This window comes from Aulonocara sp. 'chitande type north' Nkhata Bay, linkage group LG14 (assembly GCF_057382095.1).
Source record: "Aulonocara sp. 'chitande type north' Nkhata Bay isolate Kocher_YH1m ecotype deep benthic linkage group LG14, A_spYH_male_GT1.1, whole genome shotgun sequence".
NCBI classification, from domain to species: Eukaryota; Metazoa; Chordata; class Actinopteri; order Cichliformes; family Cichlidae; genus Aulonocara; species Aulonocara sp. 'chitande type north' Nkhata Bay.
The window spans coordinates 1543997-1561974 of NC_141357.1; the positions used below are offsets into that span (position 1 = coordinate 1543997).

Here is a 17978-nt window from a genome sequence, read left to right on the forward strand (position 1 = left end):
GGGATTATACAGTTATTGAGCATGCACAGACGACAGCATGATGAAGGTTGTTTAATGAAGCATTACAGCTTCAGTTGTGCTAAGGGAACACAACTGACAGGAAAAAACAGCTCACTTCCACTAAAGAAAAAGGAATTCATCACCGTGGTTCTCTATTTCAAGTATGATGAACTTTGCTGGAAACCTTTTCAAGTCAACTGGCTTTTATTGTCATCTCAACCATGTACAGTGGTACAGTACAGCTTGAGATGATACAGCGTTCCTCCGAGACCGCGGCGCTACATATTACATACAACAGACGAACACAGGACTATGTAAAGTGCAATGTGCAAAAATTGCAAAAAAAACCCAAGACAAGAGCCTGCAATGGAAATGTGCTAAATACTGAGTACTGTGCAAAAAGTAACTTGGTGCCTGAAGGTGTGTGTGTGTGATCCCAGTCACTGAGTGTTCAGGAGTCTGAACACCTGCAGGTAAGAATCTGTAGACTGTCGTCCTGCAGTATGATAGTAAACAGGAAAACTTTGGGTTCAGTTCTGAAAGATGAACAACATAACATCATTGTTTAAAGAAAACTTTTTATTATATTCCATATTTTCACCAACCTGCCACATCATTCTTTGTGAGGGGCAGCCAATCAGAGCAAAGGGAGGGGAAGAGAGCTAAAACACCTTTGGTCAGACAGTGGATCAACTGAGGGGCTCTGCTAAGGCTCACTATAAGATGCATAAGGATCATTTTCCAATGAGGCATACAGATAAATGTAAAAGATCCAGAGAATCAAATGGCTGTAAATTTAGGAAACAAGTCAAGTTACTCTTTTGAAAAAGCAGCAGAAAAAAGTTGGAGTGTGAAAACAAATATTGTTTAGTGTTTAATCGGTGGCAAAATGTATATATTGGTTTTCAAGGAACAGATAAAAGTATCTGTGTCTGTTTAAAAACCCAACGAATGCTTTGTACGAGAGAAGAGAGGCAAATGGACGTGTCCACGAGTTGTCATCGAGCTGCTTTCTCGTGCTGACTGACACTTCTGGGGATGCCTTCAGTCAAAACACAGCTATAGCCTCCAGAGAGTCACATCGGGATCATGTTTTGTCACTGGTGAACGATAAGGCTGGAGGAGGTTGGCTGGTCGAGTGTTTGCTCCTCAGCTCGCTGTCCCCGTTGGCTTGTAGTGGTTTGACTAAACTTGTTAAGGTCCTCGAGCAGGCATTGTAATTAGAGGTAATGACTGTCTGAGTTGGGTGCAGTGTGCATACTTGATCGTGAATCTATTCACCTAATCAGCCTCGACTGTTGGAAGATGAGAATATCACAGGTTTGGATGACGGCATTAATGTGAAAGTCAGATGGAGCTGTGGACAATGGCAGCTTTATGTCAAACCAGAGTTCACGGCAGGAAGTTTCAATGTATTTTCTCTGTGTCCGAATGCGGGAAGCTTCCCTCATTGTGTCAGCCATGACCAAGCTAGAATGGTGAAAGCTTGAAAGCTGTGCTATCATTATTTTCCCAGTCTTAGTAAGTCTTCATATCTAAGGACCTTCACTGGGCAAAATTCCTACTAAACTTCTAACACAACCCACCTGCTTCAGCGCTCACATGCTCTCTTGAAACAGTGTGTTGTCCTAGAAGTGCAACACTTCAAACAGCTGCAGTTTGTCTGATTTGCTAAAATTGATATTAAATAATTGATAAAAATGCAGAAACACCCAGGAGTTCACGATAGGACTCAAGTTATTAAAAAATAGAAAATGCTAAGATTTTATTAGGCTGCAAATGTGTTCAAGGTATTTTTTTTATTATTCATTGATCTGCAGAGTCTCACTTATTTAGTCTTTAGGTTTCTGTTTTTTCATATTTGATAACCTCGAACTAGAGTGTATTTGGTTTTAAAACCACTTAAGGGACACTTAAACTATGTAGAATTACACTTTTTTTGTCAAAGTTAAAAAAATGTTGCGTAATTCAGCACCTGAGGCGCTGCAGGTTCACACATCTGGATCTGAGCAGTGTTTTCTGTCTGTCTGTGAACAGCATTAGTCATGCCTCTGTTATTATGATCGAGCATAACAGCACTACAGCGTTTTACATGGTATAAAAGTGTCGTAAAAAATATCATTATGGTAATATTATGATTTTGCCAAAATTAACTTCTAACTTTGAGGTTAAATCAACCAACCCTTCTTTCCACTGATGCTCTGTGGGTTGGGCTTTGGCTCAGCCACTCAAGGACTGTCACTCATTGTCCTGAAGCCATTCTATTCTTCTTCTAGCTGTTTGCTTCAGGTCAGGATTAAAAGTAAAGTTAAAGTAAATAAAACTGTACAAACTGCTGTCAGAGAGTTCCAGAGTCTGGGGGCCAATGTAGCTCTGTCTCTTATAGTTTTCAGCCTCATATGCTGCACAGCCAGCAGGACCCTGATCACATGACATCACGGGTAGGGATGCTAATCGAGAACCGGTTCTTGTAGCGACCCAGTTCTCGGTAGTTCAGTTTCTTTGAATTTTTAGTCTGTTTATCGATTTATCCGTTCCACTTGCACTTCACTATACACTACAAGTGATTTCAGTTCATGTACCAGTGAAGGAAAATAGTGGGTCAAGAGCACAGGTATGATGACGATGGTGAAGTGCAAACGCTCTGTGCAAGCGTCTGCACAGACGGCATGCTGAGGCTAAGCTAGCCAAGAATCCAGAGTGATGTTAAAGCTGACCCAGCCCTGCAGACTCACCTCCAACTTCAACAGGTACCAAACTGTTTCTACTGGTTTCTAAAGTAGAATCACCGTGGTGATGGCTTTGAAGTCTGTTTGTGCTGGTTTCATTCCTGCTTTGTGCTGTAAACTTTGCATTAATGGCTAAATACTAAATGGCGTTGTTCCCGCTGGTGCAGGGTCCGCTCTTCAGCAAAGGTTTCTCCACTTGGTTCAGTCCAAGGTGTCCTCAGGTGATGCGTTGACGGTCTTAATGTCTTCCTAAATTTTGTCCATCCACTGTTTCTTCGGTCTGCCTTGAGGCCGGCGTCTTTCTGGGTCGGTCCTCATAGTCGTTTTTGCTACAGAGTTCTCATCACTTTGAATCACGTGTCCATACCACCTCAGGCGGGACTCAAGCATCTTTTCCTTAATTGGGGCTACACCTAGTCGCTTCCGTATGTCTTTGTTCGTAACACAGTCCCATCTTGTAATTCCCAGGCTCCATCGAGAATGCGCATCTCCATGGTGTTTAGGGCCAGTTCATGTGTGGTCAATGCGGGCAACATGCAGAGTCATACAGGGCTACTGGGCAACCACCGTTTTGTAGATTTTTCCCTTAAGTCGATCTGGCACTCTTCTGTCACAAAGGACACCAGTGACTAGAGCAGGGCGATATGACCAATAATATTTATCATGATATACATTTGAAAATTTGCAATAACGATATAACTAACGATATAACTGACGATATAATTGACACTAGACAAAATACTTTACAACTCCACAACTTTATTAGTGCAAAAAACCCCAAAAAACAGTACAAATGCAAATTCCTCGCTGACAGTTTGACCAAAAGGCATTTCCAGTGTAAACTGGCTGACATATCCTCAGCATAACCATGTATAATATCCACAAAACTTAAAAAGAGGTTATACACACAATACGGTAATATTATGTTGAAGAACAGTATGTATCACTCCATGAGGCTCCTGCCTACAATAGCCGTAATGCTCCCACAATCTATCAAGCGGTGCGGCTTCGTAGCTAGCAAAGTCGTACTAAAATACTTGACAGATTATGTGTAGCACATAAAATCGTTTCGAGGTCAGTAAACACAACCAGAATTCATACACAAGGCACACGGGATTATAAGGGGCTCTGTCGATTTTTAGAAAAACCAAATGATTGATTTTAAGTGTGCCGTATTTTTCCAAAAAACACAGTAATAACAACGGCCCGCTAGCATGCTCTACCAAAAATAGTGCTTTGTTGTGTATCTGACAGACAAACACCAAACCAGTTCCACACCAATCAATCAATCAATCAATCAATCAATCAATCAATCAATCAATCAATCAATCAATCAATCAATCAATGCTTTAATTGCCACTTGCAAGTTGCCCTGCAGTGAAATAGGACCCCCCCCCCCCCATGGGGATACAGGTCGGAGACCGGTAGCGTTACAGAAAAACACTGAAATATACACTACAATGGGAAAGTACAAGAGGAAAAAAAAGAGACCTCTACTCATGCTGGGCTCCTGGGAGGACAGCATGAGAGAAGGAAACTAAAAAACTCCTCTGCACAAAAATGCACATAAATGTCCACAGCACAACATTATGGAACACATGACAACCCACAGGGTCGGGTGGGGGGTGAGGAGTAATCCGAAGCAAACACAGCAGCCATCCTGCCCAGCGCTACCATTCCAGCGCGGGCTCAGACCCGCCGTGTTCCCAGGAGGGAACAAGCATTGAAGGCGTTTGGGAAGGGAGGGGGGATGAGTGTGTGCATATCAGTGTATATGTATGTGTGTTTGTGTGTCCAGGGTTCAGCTGAGACAGTGTCCTTCGCTCTGCCAGGATAAGTAAACAGTCTTCCAGCCAACCCAGGTGGCCTTGCATGGAATGGGAAGGAACAGACTAAACACCATCATTATCAGGGTGTTGTTGTTCAGCTCCAGCCTTGCGACCGCAGCTGGCACCGAAAGGGTATCTGCATGAAGTGATGGTACTTTTAACCACTGAAGTTGCAGCATTTTTACAAACCAATTCTGGTTCATCCGTTTTATTCAACGATCCGCTTTCGCCCTTCTCATTCTCCATGCTTTTTCCGCCATGTGCGTTTGAAAACAAAGGCACTGCACATGCACGTTTTACCCATATTCTATCGCAATATTTCATTTTCTTATCGTTGCCTAACATTATACCGGTATTACCGTGAACGGTATGATATGGCCCAGCCCTACCTGTCGCCATTTTAACCAGGCTGCATTTATTCGTGCTCGGACATCGGAGGGGATATTTCCATCGCAGCTGATAACTGAGCCCAAGTAGCGGAACTCTTCTGTCTTCTTCAACTCTTCGTTGTCAATTATGACGATGCCATCAGTTTGGGGGCCTCCTTCCAGGTATTCGGTCTTTTTTTGTATTGAGCCGCATACCATATTCATCGAGCCGGGTCTTCCAGAATTGAGTCTCTTCTCTGTCTTTGCTGGCGAGGAATACGTCATCAGCAAAGAGGAGAGACCATGGATGAGGTAACTGGAGGTCGGCCGTGATTAGGGATGGGTATCGAAAACCGGTTCTTGTTGAGAACCGGTTCCCACTGTTTCAATTCCTTGGAATCGTTTGCCACTTTTAAAAACGATTCCCTTATCGATTCCAGTCGCCCCGAATGACGTCATCACGTTGAGTAGCGTCTTTTACCCAGTAGGAAACACGGCGCCTGAGCGGCACAAACGCTCAAAAGTTTGGTTACACTTTATGAGAAAGGATGACAACAGGGCAACGTGCAATACTTGCAAAGTAGAGATTTCATCAAAGGGAGGAAACACTACGAACATGCAAAAGCATTTGCTCAAAAAACACGCGATTGCTTTCAACGAATGTCGTGTTTTTGATCCGCTCCGGACTAGCGAAGCTCAACCCAGCAGCAGCGGTAGCGTTTCCACGTCCTCTCCCGTTAATACTGCAGGTAACTAATCAATTAGCATTGCATATTATGTTAGCGCGATTTACCTTATTACAAAACCTGCTATTACTGTGCGTTGCATTTAGATAACCATGATGAGAGAGACAGAGTCTGGCTCAGATGCTGGCAGTTCTCGCTGCAGTCTACCGGTAGCGTCTCCTTTCAGGCCAGGATAGACGAATGTCACCGAGCAGTGTCTAAGTTTGTGGTAAAAGGCTTGCACCCATTTGCCACAGCAGATGCCCCCGATTTCACTTTGGTAAGTGAATGTGTTTAATTGTAGGCAGGGACATTACTGGATATTCTTGTGTAATTGCTACAGAATAATTTATGTTAAACTTTGTTATTGCTACAGGAGAATATTTATTTTATTATTTTACATATACTTTTTTTTTCCTGGGGACCCTGTGACACCCCATTGAAGAGCCGTAGGCTGGATCTCTTAAGATCTCACTGTTGGGTTTGTAAGGCCATGTTACTCCTAAATTTCTATCTTGTTCAAAGAGAAGATATAAAACACAGTTCCAAGCTAATCGACTTTAGTGTTCTCCTTTTAAAAAAGAATCAATAAGAGAATCGATAAAGAATCGAATCGTTAAACAGAATCGAAAATGGAATCGGAATCGTGAAAATCTTATTAATACCCATCCCTAGCCGTGATGGTATCCATACAAAGGATAAAGAGGAGGGGTGATAAAGCTGATCCTTGGTGGACTCCGACGCTAACTGGGAAGGGAGGTGATAGTCCAGCGGCGCATCGGACTGAACTGGTGACGTTGTCATAGAGGAGCTGTATCCATTTGACATACACCTAAGGGACACCATGCGATCTTAAGAAGTGCTATATGAGGTCATGGGGTACCCTGTCGAAAGCCTTTTCAAGGTCTAGGAAGGCTGTACCGTCTTGTTCTTTTCCCTTTGCTTCTCCAGCAGGAGGCGGGCAGCGTGTAGCGTCAGTTGTTCCGCATCCCTTCACGAAACCGCATTTGGTTGTGGGTGACGTTGACAATTTCCCGAAGACGTGCATTGATGACTCTTTCGAATATTTTCACCGTGTGACATAGTAGGAGAATAGGACGATAATTTAAGCATTCGGCTACATCCCCTTTGTTCTTCCATATGGGTATGGTAATACTGGTAATACTGGTTGTCCAGACCTTCGGGACTTCCCCTGTGCTGAAAGTCTTGTTAAACAATTCTGTCAGGATGGCCATTCCCGGTCGCCCGAGAAGCGACCGGGAATGGCCATCCAAAGATAAGGGACCCATCAGATGCTGAAATGGCCAAACTGGTCGGGACTGGTCCAGTGTGATTCGTGTACACTCTGGAGCTGGTTTTCCTTGCAGGTCTCTCTGCATTTATTCTTCTCTGACCAGTTTTGCTGTTGCGTCTGCTTCGGTTGGGATATCGTCTGGTCCAGTTGCTGCTCCAGTAGGAAGATATGTTTCAATAACTGTTGAAATTGGTCTGAAACTGCTAAGAAGGCTTGACCTTCAGTTTGAATTTAATTTTTCTAAGGGACCACAAGATGAACCACGAATGTTGTGGAGGGCAAAACCAATAAGCTGAACTCAATTCTGCTCAATATTAATTTGATCTCTACATAAAGTGTTACTGGTAAGAACAGATGTTACGATTAGGCAATGAAAGGTATATACTATACTAGGGTATAGTAAAATGCCAACGTTTTATCAGCATTTAATCAAAATGAAGCCTTAAAATTTCAATGACTTTTAACTTTAAGAAGCTTTATTGTTAGAGCTGTTCTTTAGTCTGTTTTGGGCTTGAACAAGTACTTTAAAGTCAGCATCACTGTCTGATGTGGAAATTCGAAGCACAGTCGTATCAACAGGAAATGCCAAATCTGCGTAGCGCTCAGAAGCAGAAGACAATGTCATGATCTTGCTTTTCACAAAACTCTTACATTTCGGCTCTCTGTTTATTACTTTGTCCAGGCTGAGCCGTCTAACAGCTGAGGGGTGGCTTCTGTCTCCCAAAGTGTACCAGACTGTGATTAAGTCCTCTGTCCTGATCAAGTGAATTATTATAATTACAACACCAACACCATGGTTAATTTTTAGCACTGACCGACACAGCACCTCCTCATGTATATTACGGTTCAAAAACTCCAATTTTATTTCTCCATTCATTTCAGTCTCTTTATCTTTACGTGGTTGAAAAGTCGAACATTCACCCATCGGTTGTAACACGTGACTGTTTGTCAGGTGTAACCAAGCATGCTGTCATAGTCCCTTTGATTCAGTGCATTTCTGCCATCTCCCTGTAATTTCAAACTCATTGTTATCACATGTGCAAGCTGGGATATGAGTAACTGGGTTTAGTCATGGACTTCACAGGTCTCGTCCAGAGCCAAAAATAAAAAGTCAAAATGATCTGCTTGGCTTTTAAACAAAGCTCCAGATTTCCTGCAACGTCCTCGATCCGTCTTATGGTTTGCCTGGAGAGGGGCAGAGTCTCAAATGCTTCTTATTTCTCAGGGGATATCAATGCAGCAGAGCTTAACAAAGATAAGGGACCCATCAGATACTGAAATGGCCAAACTGGTCGGGACTGGTCCAGTGTGATTCGTGTACACTCTGGAGCTGGTTTTCCTTGCAGGTCTCTCTGCATTTATTCTTCTCTGACCAGCTTTGCTGTTGCGTCTGCTGAGAATCATTTTTAACTTGATGCTCCCATCAACAGTCTCATTTTCAATGCACAGCAATGAGCCAAACTGTTAAAAACACATCTAATATTATCTAATATTACATAATTTTAAGGACTGACATGAGCATGCACTACAACCTGCAATCCACTTCCTGGATGGTTCTGTGCTCAGCTGGATCGTTAGTTTGAATTTCAGGCTGAGAGTAAGGGAAACATCAAACTTACAAACCTCACTGAGGTGCGGTGGGGCTCTCCCACACCCATGTCACAGGTTTTTTGTTTTTTAAACATACACTGAGACGTTGACACAGAGAGGAAATAAAACATGTTGTCATAGATTACTGTCTGGTGGTGTGCACGGCTGGTACATTAGATGATCAGTTGTTGGTGTTCACCTGAGATATTCACCAGTTAAAGTGATTATTCATATTTTCTTAATGTCTGTTGATTGTTATGTATCTGTACGGCAGGATGCAGCAGCCTCTGTCTCAGGAAGTTGTGAAAAAAACTGTGAAGTAAAACAGATGAGAACCACAGTAACCAGTGTTGGTCGGCAGTGCTTTGATGTAGAAAATCAACCTTTCTTTGTAGGCTGCAGCACAGTGCTGGTCCTCATTCAGTGCTGGAAGCTAACCTGCAAAGAAGGCTTCTGCTGCTAGCATTCACACTAGTCACACTCAGCAAACTAATCTGACCAATGAGCCGCCTGCATTTCAGTGTTAGGACTTGCTTAAAATTCTGATTAATGAACACATAAAAATTACACAGACAATTTTAAACCTCATACATTAGACTGGACGTTGGACTTGCAGTGTGTATTTTTGTTACCTAGTGCCACACAATAAGACCAGCCCAGGCATGTCTGAGAGCAGGAGCCATGTTTCAGGCTTCAGTGTAGTAAAAATTGAGCTGCTTCTACAGCCTGTGACAAAGCACCAAACATGCAAGAAAACTCTTACCACTAAAGGGGGAAGCGACAACCGCTGAGCCAAAAAACACACTGCTAAAGACAACCAAGCTAGGAAGGAGGCGATGCTAACAGCTGGTGATGTAAGGCTGAAGAGTAAACCAAACATCGCTGTAGCATTTGCTATTTACACTCTAAATCACAGGCGGAGCAAATGGTGGATGGAAATTACTGATGCAGTTATGTGGTGGTAAAAGCAGCTGGTTAAAAAGCTCGACAACGTCCCAGGTAGAAAATATTTCTCACTTTTATTATGAGGCAACATTGTGCAGGCTCCTGGGGAATTACAAGAAAAAACTACTTTAGTTATTGTAAAACAGGATTTACCAACACTTCCAGGGAAAACACTGCCTAACTTTAGCTTATGCTGTGTCGCTGCTGTTGCTGCTGGCACCTCGTGGCATCAGTGACAGTGGAAACCAAGGATGGATAATGCTGTTTGTTTTGTTAGCACAAATCAATGCTGCTATCTGCAAGCTGCAGTCACTGCAATTTCTTTCTCTAAGTCATCATAAATATAATTATCGCAAATGTCCTTGAAAGTTTTTGATTTTCATTGTGGATTTTAAGGCTACATTTTCCATCTCGAGTTGATTCAGACAGACGTTAAGCTGCTGGATCTCACACAGCACAAAAGGAATGTGCTTTGTCAAGCGATTTGTGGGTATTTTGAGCGTAGACAATTCAAAAACAACAATCGGGGACAATAACCACAGTTTTGATCTTTGAGACTTTGCTCTACACGACTGTTCTGTTTAAGAAGTTGGACAGATGTGCACAGAGAGACCAATAAATATGTCACACAACCCAACTGACGGGGCGCTCACTTTCTCACTTTAGACATCCCGTACATTTCAATGCCCCCACACCACCCATGTCTTCAAACTGCACTAGTGTGTGACAAAAACGTGCATGGTGCATGTGAGCTGCCCGATCAGCTGGAGTTGGTGTTGCGTTTACAGCAGCATCGATCTCTCCACCCTGAAAGCAGTAGACGCGGTCCTCTGAGCAACAGCGCGCCTCTTTACGCTCTGCTCTGATGCTTGTGTGCTGATTCTGGTGCTCAAACCCTCTTTAAAATTCACCACACTGTCTCACTGTGAGCTGTCTGCACGCAGCCCACTGTGTGTGCATCTGCTCCGGTATGAAAACGACTTCATTGGTTTTTATCTGGTCGAGTTTGTAAAGCTGCTGTAAGACGTATCAAGCAGAGCCTTCTCGGTGTGGGCCAACTTGGGCCCATGTCTCAGTAGATCTTTGTAGCATTCATCATTTTCTATCGAGTGGCGGCATACCACACAGTAACAAGGATGTTCAACATTATCATTTGCCTGCCTTTCATTTGCTTTCATGCATTATTTTGGTGTGGAAGTTCTGGAACACCTTGCTTTGTGAGTCTGCAAAGAACTCGGAGGTCTGCAGTCACACTGGGAGGAGAACAGGGGCTCAGTTGTGTCTCGTCCCTGTTGCACTAAACCACCGGCCGGCCTGAGCATGGACACTGGACAGTCAGCTCGAGGTGAGAGTGCAGCGAGACTTCTCTGCCGGCCAGTCCTGCAGAGATGATGTCATTGTTTCAGTCGGGCTTCGTCGACTCTCTTGGCCACGCTGCCACCCCCTAACGCACACACACAGCTGAGCTGAGGAGTGGGGAGGGTGGAGAATGGGCTGAATGCCCGTGCATATCGTTGGTGCAATCCACTCCTTGGTACTACCAGACACTGAGCCGACCGCCTCCATCCTTCCAAAGAAATATGAAAGCACTAGAAGGGTGGGAAGCAAATGTGAGCGTTTAATAGAAATCTTTCATGTTTTTCCTTTCATGGTGGCGAGATACTTGGAGCAGTTAACACTTTGTTTTTGTGTGTGTGATTTCTTAATCCAAATTTTGACTGAAAAAATGAGGTATGTACAAGCACCACAAGAATATCAGTGCCATGCAGACTGCTTTCTGTCATAAAGCCCACTCGCGAGGCCCTGCGGTATTATAATTATATACTTCAGCATCCACTTTATGACAATAACTAACAGAGCGGCGGTCTCGTCCAGCTCCACCATGTTGAAGTGCAGCACTCGACCTGAGTATAGTGGCACAGGATGCTCTCCACTTGTTGTAGCTTCCGGTTAGTGCAGCTCTCAGTCCAGAGCTGCTGTCTCTATCCACGGTTCAAGACTGTGGAGCTGCACTCTGTCTAACAGTGGACGGGAGTCTTCTCCATCAGAGTCTTGATCGTCTGTCCAGGAGAAGCTCAGAATGTTCAGCTGCTGCTGAGCGTTTATGAGGAACAATGTTGATGATATCTTTTGTAGGACGGAAAAAAAAAAGCTGAAGTGAGTAACTGAACCTGATCTCCGTGTGAACTGCTTGTGTCGATGGTGCTGTTCTGAGTACATTCCAGCTCCTGGAGCTTTTGTCAGGAATGTTGAAGATGGATTTCTTGGTGTAGGGTTGCAGAGTTATGTTCATGTATGAACATGGGTAAAACTGCACAGCGGCGTTCAAACAGGCAAAGGGATCAAGTTGAGCTGTGTCCTGTAGTCAGATGTTGGGTGGTAGAGCGCAGTCTATGCACGTGTCTGCATTTACCCAGGGAGCAGTCTTTACACTGGGTTACCTCTTTGTCTGGATCTTGTTTGATTTGAATGTTAATGTTTCACTCGGTGCTAATCCTGCTCTGCTGCTGTGTGTGTGTCCTGCTCCCAGTGACTCATGCATAAGCCTGGTTTGCTGTATTTCACCTCAGCCTGTATGAGGCTGACACGTCTCATACAAAGCACCAAACACTGCAACAGCATGTGCCACATGAACCATTTCTCCACCTGGATGATGTGATAAATAGACTGGTTTTTATATATAGTACACAATAGGGCAGGGCAATATGGACAAAACTATTTATCCCAATATATATTTGAAAATTTGCGATATAACTGACGCGAGACAAAAACAAAATACTTTATAACTCCACAACTTTATTAGTGCAAAAACCCATCAATTCTTTTTCACTTAAACAAGCAGCTGTTTTTTATGTACATTAAAGCTTTATAAAAATGTAACAGTGCAAATGCAAATTCATTGCTGACAGTTTAACCAAAAGGGATTTCCAACGGAAATGGGCTGACATATCCTGAGCATAACCATGTATAATATCCACACAAGTTAAAAAGAGGTGCTTTGCAACATTAAACTGCAGTGTGCAGTACGCATTTTTCGGACCATAAGGTGCACGGGATTATAAGGCACATTAAGCGAAACAAAGCAGTCAGATAAATCAAACTTTATTAAACTCATTCTTCTTGCTTCCTCCACTTCTGTACCATTGATTCATTAATGCTGTATTCTATCACAGCTGCTCTATTCCCATGTTGTTGCAGTATATCAATGACTAACCTCGTATTGTGGATGGATTATCTCAGTTGTTCTCCTGACTGAAGTTTGGTCCGTTTACAGCATCCTGCCATGCGATTGCATTTGTCCCTAACTATCAGGAACCTTAACGTTAACTTTTATAAGTGGAAAAGTGTTAGTGTTCGTCCTCCAGATTCACTGTTTATGTTATGCTAACATAGCTGTGTCGCTAGCGATCACGTAGCACATCATTATATAGCAGCTAGCCCAACTTCAGTAACCCTACAAACGTCACTGCTGTTTAGTTTCCTGTCTTCATTTATGTTGGAAGTGATAGCAGAGCTGTACGTTTGATTTTTTTCAGAAATCTCTCAGTCAGAACATGCTATATCATGCTTAGGTAACTAGCGAAACTAGCGTGCTAACTTCCAGTAACTTCCTGCTAACTTCTAACTCCGTGAAATGTAATAAATTCTGTTTTCATGGATGCCTGGATGTTAAAATTAATTGTTACACCCGGTAAAGCAGCAAAGCTGATGATTTTATTAAAGATGAAAGAATTTAGACAGATTTTAACTCTCAGTGATGCTGCAGTGTTCGTTTGACTTTGGGACTTGAAGCAGACGGAGTTTTGGACCCAGATTACTCCCAGATTTACGAGCATCTTAGTCCGACAAATAATAATAATGATAATAAAAATATTGGATTGCATTTATATAGCGCTTTTCGGGACCCCTCAAAGCGCTTTACAATACCACTATTCATTCACTCTCAAATTCACACACTGGTGAAGGCAGCTACAGTTGTAGCCACAGCTGCCCTGGGGCGCACTGACATACAATACAGCAATAACAACGGCCGCTTGCATGTTCTACAAAAAAAATGTGCTTTGTTGTGTATCTGACGGACAAACACCAAACCAGTTCCACATCACTGAAGTTGCAGCGTTTTTACAAACCAGTTCTGGTTCATTTCTTTCACTCAACGATCCGCCTTTCTTATTCTCTGTTGCCGCAATGCTTTTTGGCCATGTGCGTATGAAAACAAAGGCACTGCACATGCGCGTTTTACTCATATTCTGTTGCGATATTTTATTTTCTTATTGTTGCCTAACATTGTATTGGTATTACAATGAATGATATGATATGGCCCAGCCCTGCCGTGGAGCAATGACAGGAGGAGACTGGCCTAAAGGACAAAGTACATTTTTCCATCTTGCTGGCTGTGTGTGTTGTGTATGATGAAATGGCAGCAGGAGTGTGCTATGAAAGTCGGTGTGATGCTCGGGGCAATGTTCTGCTGCGTTCATGTGAACGTTCGACATGTAACCGGGAGTCGTAGTAAGTGTACTCCCTGATGGCCTCATTCAGCGGCGTGATGTGTGGCACACTGAACCAGGCCTCCTAATTCCCAGATTTCAGTGTGTTTAAGCACATTGAAAAACAGCTGCTGACACAAGTTTCAGTAACAGTGGCACATTTTTCTGTCTGCTGCCAGTACAGGTGTGTCAGGATACAGTGCTGCTTGTTTCCCTGCACTAACGACAGCACTCTGAAGCAGGCGGTCTGTTGAACCACTGTTTATGTATATATGTGTGGATAATGTAAAGAATGAATTTCAGCAGCAGCTGCAGTAAATCCAGGTTGTTCAGAGTATTGTGGAATATGAGGAAAACAAAGTTGGAGCCTTATGGGTGTCTGTGAGTGTTGTCACTTGAGTTGGATGATTTTGGGGCCTTATTTTAAAAAGTGACTGAGCTCAACAGACCTCTGGAGCGTGCTCATCATCTCTGCTAACCCACCCAAATCCTTGACATAACTGTGTGCAGGCAAATTGAATTGTTGGTAATGTAGGCATGAGTAAGAAGTGGTTCTGGAATAAATGAAGATGCATCTGGTTCTGCTTATTAAACACAGCTCTGGTAATAGTAGCGCAGTCTGATTCAAACGCTGGTTTGCGGTGTGAGTAAAGCGTTGCAGTGCTGATGTTAACCTGGTGCTTCATGCTGCAGGGTGAGTGACGGAGCCGCTCCGGTCTGTTAGCTCTCAGGGTTTCACCTTGGAGCGCTGGAGCTTGATGAGCAGCGAGAGCTCCTTCCCTTCTGCACGTTACGATGATTTGGTTTGCTGGTTTTACTGGATCCTGTTTCACAGAATGTGGAGGGTTAAATATGGAAAGCATCACGCATTGTCTGCGAAACACTGAGACGAGGAGCGCTGCAGTACAGTTCCCCTGATGGCTGCTTGCGACGCCCTCTCCTCTTCATCCCACAAAAAGTGGCCACATAACTGTCAGAAAGATTGATGGACGTGAGCATTTAAGGAGCTCCACGCTTCAGGACTGCCGGCCGTGTTGCAATGAGGAAGAAAAAGCAGGACAGGCAGTGAGTCGTGACATTTCACTGACCTTAGGGCGGCTTCATCAGTGTCCTAAATAACAACACAAAGATGGGATGTCTCTCTTCTGCTGTTACTAAGCTACAGCTTGCCCCCTTGTCAAAACTCTGAAGCAGTGCTGACGGTGTTTTTGTTTCCTGGACAGATACGAACTGGAACTGAGCAGGAGACTTACCATCAGCTGTTTCTGCACAATGTTCTGTAGGACAACAACATGACACAGACTATTCCTATGAAATATTACTGCTTTCTTTAAAAGGACAAAATCCTACAATTAAAAAAAATGTTAAAACTTAAGTCCACGGTAACCATGGTAACAGCAAGTGCTATTGAGTATGACAAACATCCAGTGAAGCTGTGGCGGTGGGTGGGGTAAAAGGTGGGTACTGAATAGGGCTGGGCCATATTATACCGTTCACCGTTAGGCAACGATAGGAAAATGAAATATCGCGATAGAATGGGAGTAAAACGCGCATGCGCAGTGCCTTTGTTTTCATACGCACATGGCCGATTGTTGAGTGAAACAGATGAACCAGAATTGGTTTGTAAAAATGGTGCAACTTCCGTGATGTGGAACTGGTTTGGTGTTTGTCCGTCAGATACACGACAAAGCACATTTTTTTGCAGAACATGCAAGCGGCCGTTGTTATTGTCGTATTTGTCGGACTAAGATGCTCTTAAATCTGGGAGTAATCTGGGTCCTAAACTCCGTATACTTCAGGTCAAACAACACTGCAGCATCACTGAGAGTTAAAAACTGTCTAAATTCTTTCATCTTTAATAAAACGATCAGCATTGCTGCCTTACCAGGTGTAACTATAAAGTTTAACTTCCAGGCATCCATGAAAACAAAAGTTATTACATTTAACGGAGTTAGAAGTTAGCAGGAAGCTAGCGGAAGTTAGCTCGCTAGTTTCGCTAGTTACCTAAGCATGATATAGCATGTTCTGACTGAGAGATTTCTGAAAAAAATCAAACGTACAGCTCTGCTATCACTTCCAACATAAATGAAGACAGGAAACTAAACAGCAGTGACGTTTGTAGGGTTACTGAAGTTGGGCTAGCTGGTATATAATGATGTGCTACGTGATCGCTAGCGACACAGCTATGTTAGCATAACATAAACAGTGAAGCTGGAGGACGAACACTAACACTTTTCCACTTATAAAAGTTAACGTGAAGGTTCTTCATGGTTAGAGACAAATGCAATCGCATGGCAGGATACTGTAAACGGACCAAACTTCAGTCAGGAGAACAACTGAGATAATCCATCCACAATACGAGGTTAGTCATTACTATACTGCAACAACATGGGAATAGAGCCGCTGCCAGAGAATTCAACATTAATGAATCAATGGTACAGAAGTGGAGGAAGCAAGAAGAATGAGTTTAATAAAGTTTGATTTATCTGACTGCTTTGTTTCGCTTAATGTGCCTTATAATCCCGTGCACCTTATGGTCCGAAAAATGCGTACTGCACACTGCAGTTTAATGTTGCAAAGCACCTCTTTTTAACTTCAGTGGATATTATACATGGTTATGCTCAGGATATGTCAGCCCATTTCTACTGGAAATGCCTTTTGGTTAAACTTTCAGCAAGGAATTTGCATTTGCACTGTTACATTTTTATAAAGCTTTAATGTACATAAAAACCAGCTTCTTGTTTAAGTGAAAATAAATGGAAGGTTGTCTTTTTGCGCTAGTAATGTTGTGGAGTTGTATTTTGTCTCGCATCAATTATATCGTCGGTTATATCGTTATCGCAAATTTTCAAATATATATCGTGATAAATATTTTTGGCCATATCGCCCTGCTCTAGTACTGAATATAAATCCTCTTCATTAGTGTTGCAGAAAGCTGGGGGAGTAAATCTGTGCGCCCCCACAGTCAGCAGAGCTACAGAGTGACCTGCAACAGTTATGACGACTCTTACCGCTAACCCCGAAAACTGACATGGGTCAGATTAAAAGCCAGGCTTTTATTTTGTGTAACCGTGGGAAACGGAGCTGCCCAATTAGCAATGTTCTTGTTGTGTAAAAAGTGCTTAAGTGTCAGCACTGAAGCCATAAGAGTTTTTAAAGCTTGCATGAAGTTCTCTCGAGACTGCAGCCCGCTCACCTGTAATCAGCCGGCTGGCAGCTCCACAACATTTTTGTAGCCTGGTGTAAATTGTTGGACTTCCTGTCGCAGAGTCAGATCAACGGGGATCTCCACCGTCTCAGCTGGAGGTAAACAATGCGGCTGTACATGCGGTGAAATGGCAGTGGGGGGCTCTGCGGAGGGATCGGCGTGTCTTAAAAAGCACTATAAAACATTTTACTGTGAGTTTCTGGGAACCCTCAAATATGCCTGTTGAAACCCTGATCTATCAGCAACAGGAAGCATGCGTGACGGGTCGTGTTACGGTCAGCTGAGCCTGAACCACAAAGCCTGATCTCTGCAGGGGTTCACCACCACTTCATGGAGCTTGGAACAAATATGCTGTGTTGCTGGGAGTTAGGGCTGCCACGATTAGTCGACTCGTCACGATTACGTCGACTATCAAAATCGTTGACGACTGATTTAATAGTCGACGCGTCGTTTGAAGCTTTGTAAGATCACAAAAGACGCAGGAATAAGTAGCAGGATTTAAGAGTGTAATAACGGACTGAAACAGAAGATGGCAGCACTGCATGTACAAGGATGCCAGCTGCCGTTAAACCCCGAAGAAGAAGAAGCTGTGTCCCAGAATTCATAGCGCGGCCCAGTTCAGTTTCCAACAATGGTGGCAGCTAGTTAGTTTTAATGTTACTCTTATTATTCTTTCTGGGTCACAAAATAAACGTTTAACATATTTTCTTTTTTTTTTTTTTCTTTTTTTTTTTTTCGTTTAACATATTTTCAGGGCTAGGCTCACTAGAGCCGTGAGAACACTGGACTCCCGGCAAATC

At 43.2% G+C, this 17978-nt stretch overlaps 1 protein-coding gene across 2 annotated transcripts in view; it reads left to right on the forward strand.

Annotated features, from left to right (window-relative positions):
* Window positions 1-17978, forward strand: part of sorl1 (sortilin-related receptor, L(DLR class) A repeats containing) — a 91769-nt gene that overhangs the window by 1267 nt on the left and 72524 nt on the right. The gene's annotated exons all lie outside the window — the stretch shown is intronic.